General features: G+C 33.6%; 1 long non-coding RNA gene across 1 annotated transcript in view; it reads right to left on the reverse strand.

Annotated features, from left to right (window-relative positions):
• Positions 1–10450: 10450 nt before the first annotated feature.
• LOC105481669 (uncharacterized) overlaps positions 10451–15666 on the reverse strand; it is a 37673-nt gene continuing 32457 nt past the window's right edge. Inside the window, exons 3-4 of the long non-coding RNA XR_011615113.1 lie at positions 13251–13330; positions 10451–10603 (exon numbers count right to left, since the gene is read on the reverse strand). This is a non-coding gene — a long non-coding RNA (uncharacterized lncRNA). The remainder of the gene's footprint in view (positions 10604–13250; positions 13331–15666) is intronic.

Below are 15666 nucleotides of genomic sequence, written 5' to 3' on the forward strand. Positions count from 1 at the left end.
AAAGCTACAGAAAATTTCTCAGGAGAGACTTTATAAGCCAGGAGAGAGCGCGATGATATATTCAGAATGCGGAGGGAAAAAAATTGCCAGCCAAGACCACTATACCTGGGAAAGCCATCCTTTGGAGATAAAAGAGATATAAAGATATTTTCACACAAATCAAATCTGAGGAAATTCATCACCACCAGATATGTTTCATAAGTAATGCTAAGGAGAGTTTACTAAACTGAAAGAAAAAGATGCTAATTAACTAAAAGCATAAAACTCATGATAAAAATGTAAGCAGTTAAATATATAATGTATAATATTCTAATAATGTAATAGTAGTCATAAAAATATGTATTTATTATAAAGGTAAAAAAATTGAAAATAATAATGGCTACAATAATTTTAAAGGATATAGAATATTAAAAAATATAAACGTGACATCCAAAACATAGTGTGTTGTCAAGGGCAGAGTAAATGAGTAGAGTTAGTTTATGCTCTAAAAGTTAAATTATTTTCAGCTTAAAATTGCCTGTTATAATGACAAGATATTTTTTGTAGGTCTCATGGTAACAACAAAGCCAAAATTTATAGGACATACACAAAATATGTAAAAAAAAAAATATATATATATATATATATATATATGAATCAAAACATACAACTAGAAAAAAAAATTCCTTAACCAGGAATGAAGACAGAAGGAGAGCAAAAAAAGAAAAAAAGTATCTATAAAACAACCAGAAAACAAGTAAAAACAATGGCAGTCATAAGTCCTTATATATATATAATTACATTTCAGTAAATGGATTAAAGTTTCCAATCTATAGACATAAAATGGCTGAAAAAATATATATGAATATATACACATACACACACAAACTCCTATATGCTTCCTATGAGACTCACTTCATAAACAGATTGAAAGTGAAGTGATGGAAAAAGATATCCCTAAGCAAATGGAAATCAAAAAAGAGCAGGAGTAGCTATGCTTCTATCAAATAGAATAAACTTTAAGTCAAGAACTGTAAAAAGAGACAAAGAAGACCACTATATAATGGTAAAAGAGTCAAATCAGCAAACAGTTGTAAATATATACATTAGAGAGAGAGAGACACAGACATAGATAGATAAAGAGAGAGAGAGAGAGAGAGAGAGAGAGAGAGAGAAGGATAGATAGATAGATGAGTGATGGCTATTACTCAAAAAATTAAAACCAGAAATGCCTTATGATATGATTTAGGATTCTCACTTTGGGGTATATTATTCAAAGGATACGAAATCATTATCTCAAAGAGATAGCTGCACACTGAAGTTTATTTCAGCATTATTACCAGCATTCAACATACAGAATCAACATAAATATTTATCAAGGGATGAGTAGATAAAGCAAATGTTATATATATACACATGATAGAATTACATTCAGCCTCTAAAATGAAGGAAATCCTTTCATTTGCAACAACATAGATGAATCTGGAAAACATTATGTTAAGTAAGCCAGGCACAGAAAGACATAATACATGTACTCACTTAGATGTGAAATGTGAAAAAGTAAAATTCATGGAAAAAGATAGTAAAATACATGGAAAAAGAGGCTGGGAGATGAAGGTGGTATGGAGGATATGTTGGTCAAAGGACACAAAATGTTAGTTTAGCAGGAGGAATAACTTCAAGAGATCTATTGTATATCATGGTGACTACAGTTAATAAAAATATATTGTATCCTTGAAAATTGCTCGGAGAGATTTTGAGAGCTTTCGCCACAAGCAAACACACACAATATTTATGTGAGGTTATGCATATGTCAAATAGCTTAATTTAACCATTTCACAATGTAGACATATATCCAAACATCATGTTGTACACATAAATGTATATACACTTATTTGTCAATTATAATTTTTATGAAAATTTGTATATTAAGAAATGTTTAAAAATTAAGTTATGTGAATCCACAATTGAAAATATCTGGCCTGGTCACATACAAAGGGAAGCCCATCAGACTAACAGCAGATGTCTCAGCAGAAACTCTACAAGCCAGAAGAAAGTGGGGACCAATATTCAACAATCTTAAAGAAAAGAATTTTCAACTCAGAATTTTATATTCAGCCAAACTAAGCTTCATAAGCGAAGGACAAATAAAATCCTTTACAGACAAGAAAATTCTGAGGGATTTCGTTACCACCTGACCTGCGCTGCAAGAGCTCCTGAAAGAAGAACTAAATATGCAAAGCAAAAACTGGTACCAGCCACTGCGAAAACACACCAAAATATAAAGAACAATAACACTATGAAGAAACTGTATCAACTAGTGTGCAAAATAACCAGCGGGCATCATGATGACAGGATCATATTCACACATAACAATATTTACCTTAAATGTAAATGGGCTAAATGCCCCAATTAAAAGACATAGACTGGCAAATTGGATAGAGAATTAAGACCCATCAGTATGCTCTATTCAAGAGACCTATCTCATGTGGAGAGACATACATAGACTCAAAATAAAGGGATTGAGGAAAATTTATCAAACAAATGGAAAACAGAAAAAGCAACAGTTGCAATTCCAGTCTCTGGTAAAACAGACTTTAAAACAACCAAGATCAAAAAAGACAAAGAAGGGCACTACATAATGGTAAAGGGAACAATTCAGCAAGAAGAGGTAACTATTCTAAATATAAATGCATCCAGTACAGGAGCACCTGGATTCATAAAATGAGTTCTTAGAGAACAACAAGGAGACTGAGACTCTCACACAATAATAGTGGGAGACTTTAACACTCCACTGTCAGTATTAGACAGATCAATGAGACAGAAAATTAACAAGGATATTCAGAACTCGAACTTAGGTCTGGATCAAGTGGACCTAGTAGACATCTTCAGAACTGTCTGCTTAAATCAGTAGAACATGCATTCTTCTCAGTGTCACATGGCGCTTATTCTAAAATCTACCACGTTATTGGAAGTAAAACATTCCTCAGCAAATGGAAAAGAACGGAAATCATAACAAACAGTCTCTCAGATCACAGTGCAATCAAATTAGAACTCAGGATTATGAAACTCACTCAAAACCCCACAATTACATGGAAATTGAACAACTTGCTCCTAAACGACTTCTGGGTAAATAATGAAATTAAGGCAGAAATCAAGAAGTTATTTGAAACCAATAAGAACAAAGAGAAAACAAACTAGAATCTCTGGAACACAGCTAAAGCAGTGTTAAAGGGAAATTTATAGCACTAAATGCTCACAGGAGAAAGTGGGAAAGATCTAAAATAGACAGCCTAACATCAAAATTAAAAGAGCTAGAGAGGCAAGAGCAAACTAATCCAAAAGCTAGCAGAAGACAAGAAATAACTAAGATCAGAGAACAATTAAAGGAGACAGAGACACGAAAAACCCTTCAAAAAATCAACAAATCCAGGAGCTGTTTTTTTTTTTTTTTTTTAATTAAAAGAGATAGACTGCTAGCTAGACTAATAAAGAAGGTAGAGAAGAATCAAATAGAGACAATGAAAAATGATAAAGGGAATATCACCACTGATACCACAGAAATACAAAGGATATCAGAGAATACTATAAACATCTCTACATAAACTAGAAAATCCAGAGGAAGTTGATAAATTCCTGAATGCACACACCCTACAAAGACTCAACCAGGAAGAAGTCAAATCCCTGAATAGACTAATAAGAAGCTCTGAAATTGAGGCTGTAATTAGTTGTCTACCAATCAAAGAAAGCCCAGTACCAGACGAAGTCAGAGCTGAATTCTACCCGAGATACAAAGAGGAGCTGGTATCATTCCTTCTGAAACTATTCCAAACAACTGAAAAGGAGGGACTACCCCCTAACTCATTTTATGAAGCCAGCACCATCCTGATATGAAAACTGGGAAGAGACTCAACAAAAAAAGAAACTTCCGGCCGATATGCCTGATGAACATCAGTACAAAAACCCTCAATAAAATACTGGCAAAGCAAATACAGCAGTACATCAAAAAACTTGTCCAACACGAACAACTCAGCTTCATCCCTGGGATGCAATACTGGTTCAACATAAGCAAATTAGTAAATGTAAAATATCACAAAAACAAAACCAAAGACAAAAAACACATGATTATCTCAATAGATGCAGAAAAGGCCTTTGATAAAATTCAACATCCCTTCATGTTAAAAACTCTCAATAAACTAGGTATTGATGGAACATATCTCAAAATATTAAGAGCTATTTATGACAAATCCATAACCAATATCACATTGAATGGGCAAAAGCTGGAAGCATTCACTTTGATAACTAGGACAAGATAAGGATGCCCTCTCTCACCAGTCCTATTTAACATAGTGTTAAAATTTCTGGCCAGGGCAATCAGGCAGGATAAATAAATAATGTGTATTCAAGTAGGAAATCAAGTTGTCTCTGTTAGAAGATGACATTATTTTATATTTAGAAAACATAATCATCTCAACCCAAAAACTTCTTGAACATATGGGAAATTTCAGCAAATTATCAGGACGTAAAATAAATGTGCAAAAATCACAAGCATTCCTTTACACTAACAACAGGCAGGCAGAGAGCCAAATAATGAATAAATTCCCATTCACAATTGCCGTGAAAAGAATAAAATACCTAGTAATAGAGCTAACAAGAGATGTAAATGACCTCTTCAACAAGAACTACAAACCACTGCTCAAAGAAATAAGAGAAGACACAAACAAATGAAAATGAAAAAACAATTCATTTTCATGGATAGGAAGAATCAATATCGTGAAAATGGCCATACTGTCCAATGCAATTTACAGATTCAATGCTATTCCCATCAAACTACAATTGACATTTTTCACAGAATTAGAAAAAAACTATTTTAAATTTCATATAGAATCAAAGAAGCCAATCCTAAGCAAAACAGAACAAAGCTGGAGATATCATGCTACATGACTTCAAACTATACTACAAGGCTACGGTAACCAAAAAGCATGGTATTGGTACCAAAACAGAGATAGAGATCAATGGAGCAAACGGAGACCTCAGAAATAACACCACACATCTACAGCCATCTGATCTTTGACAAACTTGACCAAAAAAAACAAAAAAAGAAAAAAGAAAAGCAATGGGGAAAGGATCTCCTATTCAGTAAATGGTGCTGAGAATACTGCCTAACTGTATGCAGCAAACTCAAACTGGACCCCTTACTTACACCTTATACAAAAATTAACTCAAGATAGATTAAAGACTTAAATGTAAAACCCAAAAATATAGAAACCCGAGAAGAAAACCTGGGAAATACCATTCAGGGCATAGGTGTGGGCAAAGACTTCAAGACAAAAATGCTAAAAGCAATTGCAATGAAAGTGAAAATTGACAAATGGGATCTAATTAAACTAAAGAGCATCTGCACAGCAAAAGAAACTATCATCAGAGTAAACAGGTAACCTAAAGAATGGGAGAAACCTTTTGCAATCTACCCATCTGACAAAGGTCTGACATCCAGAATTTACAAAAAACTTAAACGTATCTACAAGCAAAAAACAACCCCATCAAAAAGTGGGCAAAGGATATGAACAGACGCTTCTCAAAATAAGACTTTTATGTGGCCAAAACACATATGAAAAAAAGCTCAACATCACTGATCATCAGAGAAATGCAAATCAAAACCACAATGTGATACCATCTCACACCAGTCAGAATGGCGATTATTAAAGTCAGGAAACAATAGATGCTGGTGAGGCTGTGGAGAAATAGAAATACTTTTACATGGTTGCTGGAAATCTAAATTAGTTCAACCATTGTGGAAGACAGTGTGGTGATTCCTCAAGGATCTAGAACCACAAATACAATTTGATCCAAGAATCTCATTAATGGGTAAGTACACAAAGGAATATAAATCATTCTACTATAAAGACATGTGCACATCCATGTTTATTGCAGCACTAGTTACAAAAGTAAAGACATGGAACCAATCCAAACGCCCATCAATGATAGATGGATAGAGAAAATGTGATCCATATACACCATGGAATACTATGCAACCATAAAAAGGAATGAAATAAATGTCCTTTGCAGGAACATGGATGAAGCTGGAAGCCATCATCCTCAGGAAACTAACACAGGAAGAGAAAAACCAAACACCACATGTTCTAACTCATAAGTGGGAGTTAAACATTGAGAACACATGGACACAGAGAGGGGCACATGCCAGGGCCTGTTCAAGGGTCAGGGATGAGGGGAGAGAACTTAGAGGATGGGTCAATAGGTGCAGCAAATCACCATGGCACACATACACCTATGTAACAAACCTGCATGTTCTGCACATGTATCCCATTTTTTTTTTAGAAGAAATAAAGAAAAATTTAAAAATACAAGGAGGCCCACCTAAGACTAAATGTATAGATAACATCATTTCTTTTTGAATTTTATTTTAATTGACAATATTAGTTTTGGGGTACAATGTGATGTTTTGATATTTGTTTACAATGTGGAATGACTAAATCAGGCTAATTAACAATTTCATCACCTCACATACTTATCCTTTTTTGGTGGCGAAAACACTTAAAATCTACTCTTTAAGCAGTTTTGAAATAATGCATGATTATTACTAAAAAAAAAAAAAAAGAGAGAAAGAGAAAATATCTGGCCTAGAATATACTGTATTAAAATTAAATGATAAAGCTGTGATTAAGTTAACATTTTTAAATAACTGGATTTATAATTGGTAACACTATGCTATTATTGTTTGATATAAGATAAAGCAGCATCAGGTCTCTGATAAATAAAACATATAATTGACAATAAAAACATTGACATACCTTTAGGAACTTTTCATATAGCATAAAAATTAAGAAATACCTGTATGAGTAAATTTTATTCATCCACATTTAACTCAGGAAAGACTGAATAACATATCTGAATTGAGGATGCTTACCAAGCTGCTTAACAATAGTAACACTAGAGACCTAATTATTTCTATCAACTCTTTTTAAACAGTGAAAAAAAAAAAAATGTGTATGTGTGATTATCGAGGAGCTCTCTGGAAAATCTTTAAAGCAGTTTTTGGTTTTAAAGACATTATTTAGAATGCCGTTTGAAATGGCAAAATACTAAAATTTGTCAAAAGATCTGAAACTTGATTACATAAGACCCAACTTATTAAGAAACAATACTTGACTACTAAAGTGAAACAAAATACATTACAAGTAAATACTGTAAGAGGGGACATAATTAAAAAGAAACCTACTTTTTTAGAAGTGATGTCTTTGCTCCCTTAAACAATCAAGAACATATTAAAGTCAGTATAAAACATAGGAAATTATATCGATAAGACGTAGAATATTTGCCTTTTATTCAGATTACTCAGAAGGTAATGAAAAATCTTTTCAAATTCTTATTCACAGAAGAACAATAATCCAAGAAGCATTTTAAAAATTTTAACAGAACAAAAATCAAATTCCTATTTTGTACTAAGATATACTTGATGCTAATGTTCTTTCTGAAAATCTTATAAATAAATTCATGAAATCTTTACTAGCTTTGACCAATAAACATAAAATTTTCTTTCCAAGAGTCTCCAAACATTTCAGTTCCTATCTTCAACTATGAAATCTTGTTTAAGTGTCTATATCCACTCAGGCTTTGACTTACACATTTCTCTGATTATGGAACAACCAGTCATTTTACATTACAGTAATACTGCTATTTTCTTAACAAAAATGCACTGTGTATATTTTGCATGGTAACATGTCTCACTGCTTCTAATTTTCCTATTCACATACATATATTGGCTATGATGTTTAGTCACTATAGTTTCGCCTTCACAGAGAAAACTAAAAATTGGATAATTGTGAACTGTCAAACACCAGCATTTTGCAGCAGGCTAGCAGAGGTTATGAATATACATCTCTGGAAGTTTTATAGACATACAAGTCTATTTTTTACAACTCCTCTAAATGGCAAAAATGAACAAGGACATGAAAAGACTCAAATATATGTGCTCTATAAAAATAAGATATAAAAAGTCCATAACATTTTTTTTTGTTGTTGTTGTTGTTGTTTTTGTTTGTTTGTTTGTTTGTTTTGAGACGGAGTCTCGCTGTGTCTCCCAGGCTGGAGTGCAGTGGCGCGATCTCGGCTCACTGCAAGCTCCGCCTCCCGGGTTCCCGCCATTCTCCCGCCTCAGCCTCCGAGTAGCTGGGACTACAGGCGCCCGCCACCTCGCCCGGCTAGTTTTTTGTATTTTTAGTAGAGACGGGGTTTCACCATGTTAGCCAGGATGGTCTCGATCTCCTGACCTCGTGATCCACCCGCCTCGGCCTCCCAAAGTGCTGGGATTACAGGCTTGAGCCACCGCGCCCGGCCAACATTTTTAATATCACAAAGTTTAGAAATAGTAAACTTGCATGCAAGTATAGGTTCCATTTTTACAAATGAATTTTTACTTTTATGAAAGAATATTGAAATCAACCACTTTAAATTCCTGTGGAATTTGTAAAAGTAAGTTTCCAAGTGTAGTTTGCAGGTAAAATGTTATCATGCTTGTGATATTTTATATGTGTATATAGAAATATATACACATACACATGCACACACACCACAGGTTTAATAATGTTGGGGCATTTTAAGAAGCAGGCCTTAGAAAGCAGAATCTGTCTCAGACCTTCTCCTGCCCTTCTTTCACAGGCTCCTTCTTGTCCCAAAGGCAAGACCCTCCCTTGCCCTTCTGTCTTAAGGCTGCATAAATAAATCCTTTGACCTATTTTGCATGAGTGTGGGTCCTAAGAACCCCATTTTCAGAAGGGGTCCTAACCTGGGGAAAGAAATGCTGCACAGAGAGGCCAAAAAGAATCTGAACAAACAGGCCTTGCTGGACTTCCACCCTCAGTCTGTTAGTATTACACAATACTCTTATTGTCCAGTCACATTTCTACACAGTTGCTCACCATTAGATAGATGATGCCTATGTAAGGAATCTCTGTAAAATTCCTAAAATAATGGGGCGTGGAGAGCTTCTGGACAGCTGAACTCGTGAAGGCTTATAGGAAGGTGAGCAAGAATTCATCCATATTCTGGGAAAGTGGTACACCTCAACTTCGTAGAAGCAAAAGCTTCTGTGCTTGGGAAACATCTAGAACTCCTCTCACATATCTCTTCCTCTGGCTGTTTATTTTTGTTTATTAAAATATCATTTTTAATGAATCAGTAAATGTAAGTAAGTGTTTTTCTGATTTTTGTAAGCCACTCCAGCAAATTAACTGAGCCTAAAGAAAGGATCGTGAGAACTCCAACTTGAAACAGGTCAGTCGGAAGTTCCAGAGGTTAAGTTAGGGCTTGTGGCTGACGTCTAAAGTGGGGTCCTTGTGGGACTGTTCCCTCAACCTGTGGGGTCTGACGCCATCGCCAGGTTCAGAGCCTCAGCTTTGAATCGGATTGGAGAACATCTAGTTGGTGTCCACTGCAGAATTCATTGCTTGCTTGTCGGTGGAAGAAATCCTCATGCATTTGGTCACAGAAGTCTTCTGTGTTGATTGTTGTGATGTGAGAACAGAGAAAAACAGTTTTGAGTTTTTCCTACAGTCAATGCTTCCTTTTTCTCTTTTCTTCTTAAGCAGTGATGTTTATGTTAAAAGTTAAATTTTTGAAAATGACTTCATATGAAGGAAAAAAAATCAGCTGTCTGAATATCAACTGCTTCACATTACCTTGTCAACGGGATTTACAACTGTTTCTATATTTAACATAGTCACATAAGAACCCTGTAAAATATGTGAAACTATTATTTAAAATAACTTTATAACTTTTCCAAAACTATGCTTATGCCTTTTTTTTTTCTTAAAGAGAATTGTATTAATTTATGTTGTCACCAAGGTACAAATGACTCTCAAAGGAAATATTAGAATCAATTTTTTTTCAAGTTTACAGCAGAGATGTTCACAAGCCATAGCTAATAGTCTGTCTTGGGAATAATTACTGGTAATGGGTATCCAAGGGAAATTATTGCCTGCTGCTGAGAATTAGGAGTTGCCACAGGTGGTGTTCATCAATTGGAATGGGTTGCAGAGAGTAGCAGTCTGAGCCAAGACTGCTTAAGCTTGATTTGTGAAACCATTGTTTCTGGATGCTTCAAGCCTAAATTGACTGCTTATCATAATGACCTACAATTCTTTTCAAGCAAAACGAAATGGTGTGTATATAAAGCAAAATACAGAGTTAACATCGTGTTTTTAACATGTGACAGTAGAATGCCTTCACTCTATGGGAGATACCAACTTTACCAAAGATTTCTAAGTAAATGTGAAATATTGTAAATAAAGGCTAATGGTGGGTGTTACAGGTCACTTTGGTTTATCTTTGAATGGATTTAAAACAATTATTAGTAAATTGCATTAATTCTTTACTCCCCGTTAGTCATACCTAAACATTTCAGTGCATATCTAAATAGCATTATTAATTTAACTTTATTATGGCTGTTATTTATGACATTAGTTAGGAAAAATTTAAAATATATAATTAGTTAATTGCCTAAGTGTGGTCTGTGGCTCAAAATATAGACGTACATGAAAGCTGTTTTGTTGGTTCTTCTTTACAGCATTAAAACCCCTGAATTGCATCTTCATTATTTAGTTGACTAGAAAAATACAACATAGAAAACAAGATTTTTGAATAATGTCAAGTTATTTGGAGATAATTATTTCAATGTCACTAAACTGATTTTTTAAAATATAATTCCATAATTATAAAAATTTTCGAGAGAAATTGTTTTAGACAAATATTTAGGTCAGTGTGCTACTTTAAACAAAATTATAAATGTCAATAACATTATCTCTCTGCTGATTATCCCTAGTATTTCATTAGATATAAATTTGAATTAGAGGATAAAAGTAAGTACACATATTCTAAAACATAAAAACAGATAATTTGGTGTACTGGCAGACAAATAAAAAACTGGAAGGTTCCATTGGAGAAAGATGTGAATTTTCATTTAGCTCTGTCATCATAACAAGCATGCTAAATAAATGCAAAACTAATTAAAGTTCATTTGCAGATCTAATTTTGGAACACTGACCAAAGATAAACCAAGCACATCGTAAAAAATAAAACTATTTTAAAAATAAAATGTAAAATAAAAGACTATAAATGAGAATGTTATCAGAAAAAAATTCAGAGGTCTAAGTAAAAATTCAAAATAAAAAGTAAAGAAAGAGTTAAAATTTCATAAGTACAGGTGGATTGTTTGGCATGCCATCTGCTTAGCTTCTTTCATAATGAGTTATATACATGGCCCAGTTGCATGTTGAAAAAATGAAAATACAATTTTTGCCCTTCAATTAATGTGCCTTGGATAAAGACATAACTTATGATTTATCTGAGTTGTATGAAATAAAGTAGACATAATTTAAACAAAATGCACAAAGATTTTCTTATTAAAGAAAAGAAGCTGTCTTATTGAGATAATATTTTCTCATAGTGGCTAATGTAGTTTCTTGAAAGTACTTAAAGTTCTCTTACTGTTATTATATTGCTATTATAACTAGATTTAGGTAACATTAGTGAAGATCTTGACATTAGGACAGAGTAGAAACTTCCAAAAAGCTCTTTGAACATTGGAAGTGAAACTTACAGCAACTGCAGGGTCTAATGGTACTACTCCCATTGAATAATGATAGTGCTCCCCATACAACAAATTATAAAAAATATATTACTAAGATAATTTTAGATAGAAAAATTTAATTTATTAATAAGTGTCCAACCAGGAAATAAATTTCTCTGTGTACTCAAGAGAAGGATTTTAATGCAGAGGATTGGTTATTGATGTCGTAGGTCAAGAAGCTGAACCAGTGCCTGTAAAGCAACTCTGAGCCTAGTAGTAGAATGCTTCTTCCACTCTTGGAGGAACAAACTGAAGGTATAGTATTGCAGAAACCCAGAAGCCAGGGTAACTTGCAGAAGCTGGAATCATGATAGGTCTTTGTCAGGAATTTACCCAGTTACTGCTTGAGATGCAACCAAAGGCAAAGAGAGAGGGAGAAATCCATGGGCTCCTCCCTTCTGATATCCTTCATTTTCCCATGTTGGTCTCCCATTGACCGAACTCAGGCAGAAGTCAGCTAGGTTTACCATGGGAGAAAACTATTCATCTTGGGAAATAGTGCACAGCAGGAGAAGGACAGGTCTGTTTCTTAGGAACAAGACATAGGGCAAACAGAGACATCAAGAACAGATGATGTAGAAAAAGGATGGAGAGAAGTTTTAAACAGGGTAGTAAGGGTAAACCTTTCATAAAAAGTGATTCTGAGATGGTTGCCTTAGGGGTATCCAAATTTTATTTAATCATTCTTTTGTTGTTGACTTTGTTCAAAGTTGTCTTCTCAGACACTGTGCTATGAATGACTAAATTTTTGTCTGTTTCTGTTTTTCAGTTCCTAACTAGACAAAGAATCAATGGGCCAATTTCTTAAGGGTCTTCATATATATCTTATAAAAGCATTTCCAAGAAAGAATTATCAATGTATACTTCCAACAATACTATAAGAATGTGTCTAATTTCTAAATTTTCTGAGACACTGGATATTTTAATCACTGATTTAATGTGAGAGCCAAAACCAACTCTAAGAATACAAATAAAAAATTATATTCATAAAGAACTGGAGAGAGGTAAATCAAATAAATATTGAAAAAAATAGAAGCTCTACCTAGTTCAAAATGTTGGAATGAGTTGGGATATATTTACCCAATTTGTAAGATAAGATTCTCTTTAAACAAAAATATCAAAAGACAGACCTACATAAAATGACATCACTAAGCTTTAGTTCTGAATTACTTCTAAAACTCACTATGATACTCTTTAGAAAAGACTATGAAAGAACTTCCTATTGTTGAAGGACCATGCTACCCTAACTTTTCCACTATTTCCATATAATGGTGACTAATGGAGTATTAGCACTTTCCATTCAACCTGAGAGTTTTGAGCTCTCCCCTGTTAGAGGTCTGTGAAGGATTAGGTGAGACATTCATTTCACATTTCTTTCCTTCAGCAGTGACAGCTTTTTCATTTGCTGGCTCCTGCAGATGTAACCAATAGCCACAGTTGACCTTTATCCCAATGTATAGCTCACTGTTCATCCATAGTGAAATGTACTACGTTAGTAATCATTTTCTTTTAAAATCATTTTAGTTTGTCAAAAGGGCAGATTTTAAAGAGCAGAACCAAACTCTCTTAGGGATACTTATAGACTGTATAAACTGCCTTTCATACGATTCAACCTTTTACTTACAAAGGCCTTTTTTTAAACTCCAAGTCTCACGCCAACTGCATCAAAGAGAGTATGAAACAATGCTTCTGTCAGTCATTTTCCTGCAATGTTGAAGGAATTTCTCATTATGAGCTGGATGTTTGAAAATAAACATGCTAAAATAATGTTACTTTTGTAGCTCCCCACAAAAGTCCTCCTAATAATTTATAATTTATATTATTAGATATTATATATTCACACATTATAGAAGCCACAGGATATATTAAGAAATAAATAATATGGTATAAATACAAGGATACTTATTTCTCTAATTTTCTTTCTTTCTTTCTTTCTCTCTTTCTTTCTTTCTTCTTTCTTTCTTTCTTTTTTTCTTTTTTTTTTGAATCAGAGTTTCACTCTGTCACTCAGACTGGAGTGCAGTGGTATAATCTCGGCTCACTGCAACCTCCGCCTCCTGGGTTCTAACAATTCTCCTGCCTCAGCCTCCTGAGTAGCTGGGACTACAGGCGTGTGCCACTATGCCCAGCTAATTTTTTTTTTCTTTTTGTATTTTTTGTAGAAATGAGGTTTCACCATGTTAGCCAGGCTGGTCTTGATCTCCTGACCTCGTGATCCACCAGCCTGGGACTCCAAAAGTGCTAGGATTACAGGCGTGAGCCACCGTGTCCAGCCTCTAATTTTCTAATTTACTTATTTTTCTAAATGTTAAATATTTTATGCAAGTTTTATAGCTTCATTTGCACTTCTGGATCACCACATTGTACCTTTCCTACTCTTTTACAAATTTGAGATTTTCAACCTACATTTTTAGACATAAAGCTTATTCTTGGAATCTCTGTAAAATGAAAGACAGTTACTAGAGGAAAACCTCACTATTATTAAATAAAGTGATAGGAACTAAAGTTCTCTTTGGTTTTCCAAAACCTACTATATACAGTCCCTTTCAATCGATTAAGCACACCAAAAATAAAATAATAATAAAAGAATAAAACCATAAAACAAGTGCCTCATACATTGTGTTTCTACTTATGTTCACACAGAACAACACCAGTTCTACTTGTTTTAATAATTTACTGTCAGATTAAAGAGAGTTTGAAGTACCACTAACTACAATTGAGGGATCTCTTTTGTAGATAGCTGGATCATGAGTGACATGGAATTTCCAAGTAATATGTATAAATGAAGTAACGAAGTTAGAGTGACTAAGGCAAGTGTGGGAAATAGTGTCATGGGGCCTGTTTGGATAGAACTCAAAAGCATTATGAAGTAGGCAAAGCAGAGAGTGGTCTGTGTGAGTTTTAAGACTTGAGCTGAATGACAAAGGTCAAATAGAACTTCAATTGCCTCGGTAAATTACACTCATTAAATAAAAGTTGGTTCTAATTATAATTGGGGATGACAAACAAATTAATTTTTATTCACTGTGAGAAAGTGCTATGATTTGCAGCGATGCATACACTGCATTGTTAAGAATCAATAAAGGCACCATATAAACAGATCAGAACTATTTTACTTGAAATATTGACTAAAGTTTTTGGGAATAATTTTTGAAATCAATACAGATGGCAAGAGGAAATTGATTTACTATTAATTTATGAATTCAAACCATTTTAATGGTATCTAGAACAGTAATAACCTAGTCTGGAATGAAGTACAATCATCCAAGGCTAGAGTTTTTCAACAAGAATCATTTAGTAATAAGGCACTCACTCTACCTTTAACTTCACAGCCACATGCTAAAAAACAACAAAGACAGAGAGAAATACAATGTAATTTAACAACTCCTATAGAGGAATTGTATAGTGAAAGCATAGTTGGCAGAAATCTAACCCTGTTTTAATCAGGAATTCTCAGAGAACATTGGAATAAATACTTGGTAGTATCCACTCTCCTTATATTACGTCAATAAAAGTCCACTACAACAATTCATTAGAAGTTACTTCTTGGGTTTTCTAACTAACCCCACTTGGATGTGGCACTACATTAATCCAGATTATATTGAATTTCGTCTCTAGTCCATCATGCTTAATAAGATATCAGTGTCATATTTTAAATATTTAGATGAGAATAGACAAACTTATTTATATGCAGAAGTTATAAATACATTGTCCTGATGAAAAAACACAGAAGTTCTATGTATGTGATAGTAATTATATTCTTGTATGGTAATTTATTCATTGATTTTTAAATTCATATAGTTATAACTTAATTTGAAAATATTTATTAGGAAGATACAATATTACAAGCACTCGTTATAAGCTGGATATAAAGAAATTGTTCCTGGCTCCTATGGAAATTGTGTGTAAAGGGTAAAACATGTTAATTAGATACAGATAGATATACACAAAATGCACTTTTTGAAACAGATATATAAAAATATGCTTCATGCAAGTGACAATAGAAAATTTTATTTCAAAAACATCTATCCCTTCTTCTT

The sequence above is a fragment of the Macaca nemestrina genome, chromosome 16 (assembly GCF_043159975.1).
Source record: "Macaca nemestrina isolate mMacNem1 chromosome 16, mMacNem.hap1, whole genome shotgun sequence".
Classification (NCBI taxonomy): Eukaryota; Metazoa; Chordata; class Mammalia; order Primates; family Cercopithecidae; genus Macaca; species Macaca nemestrina.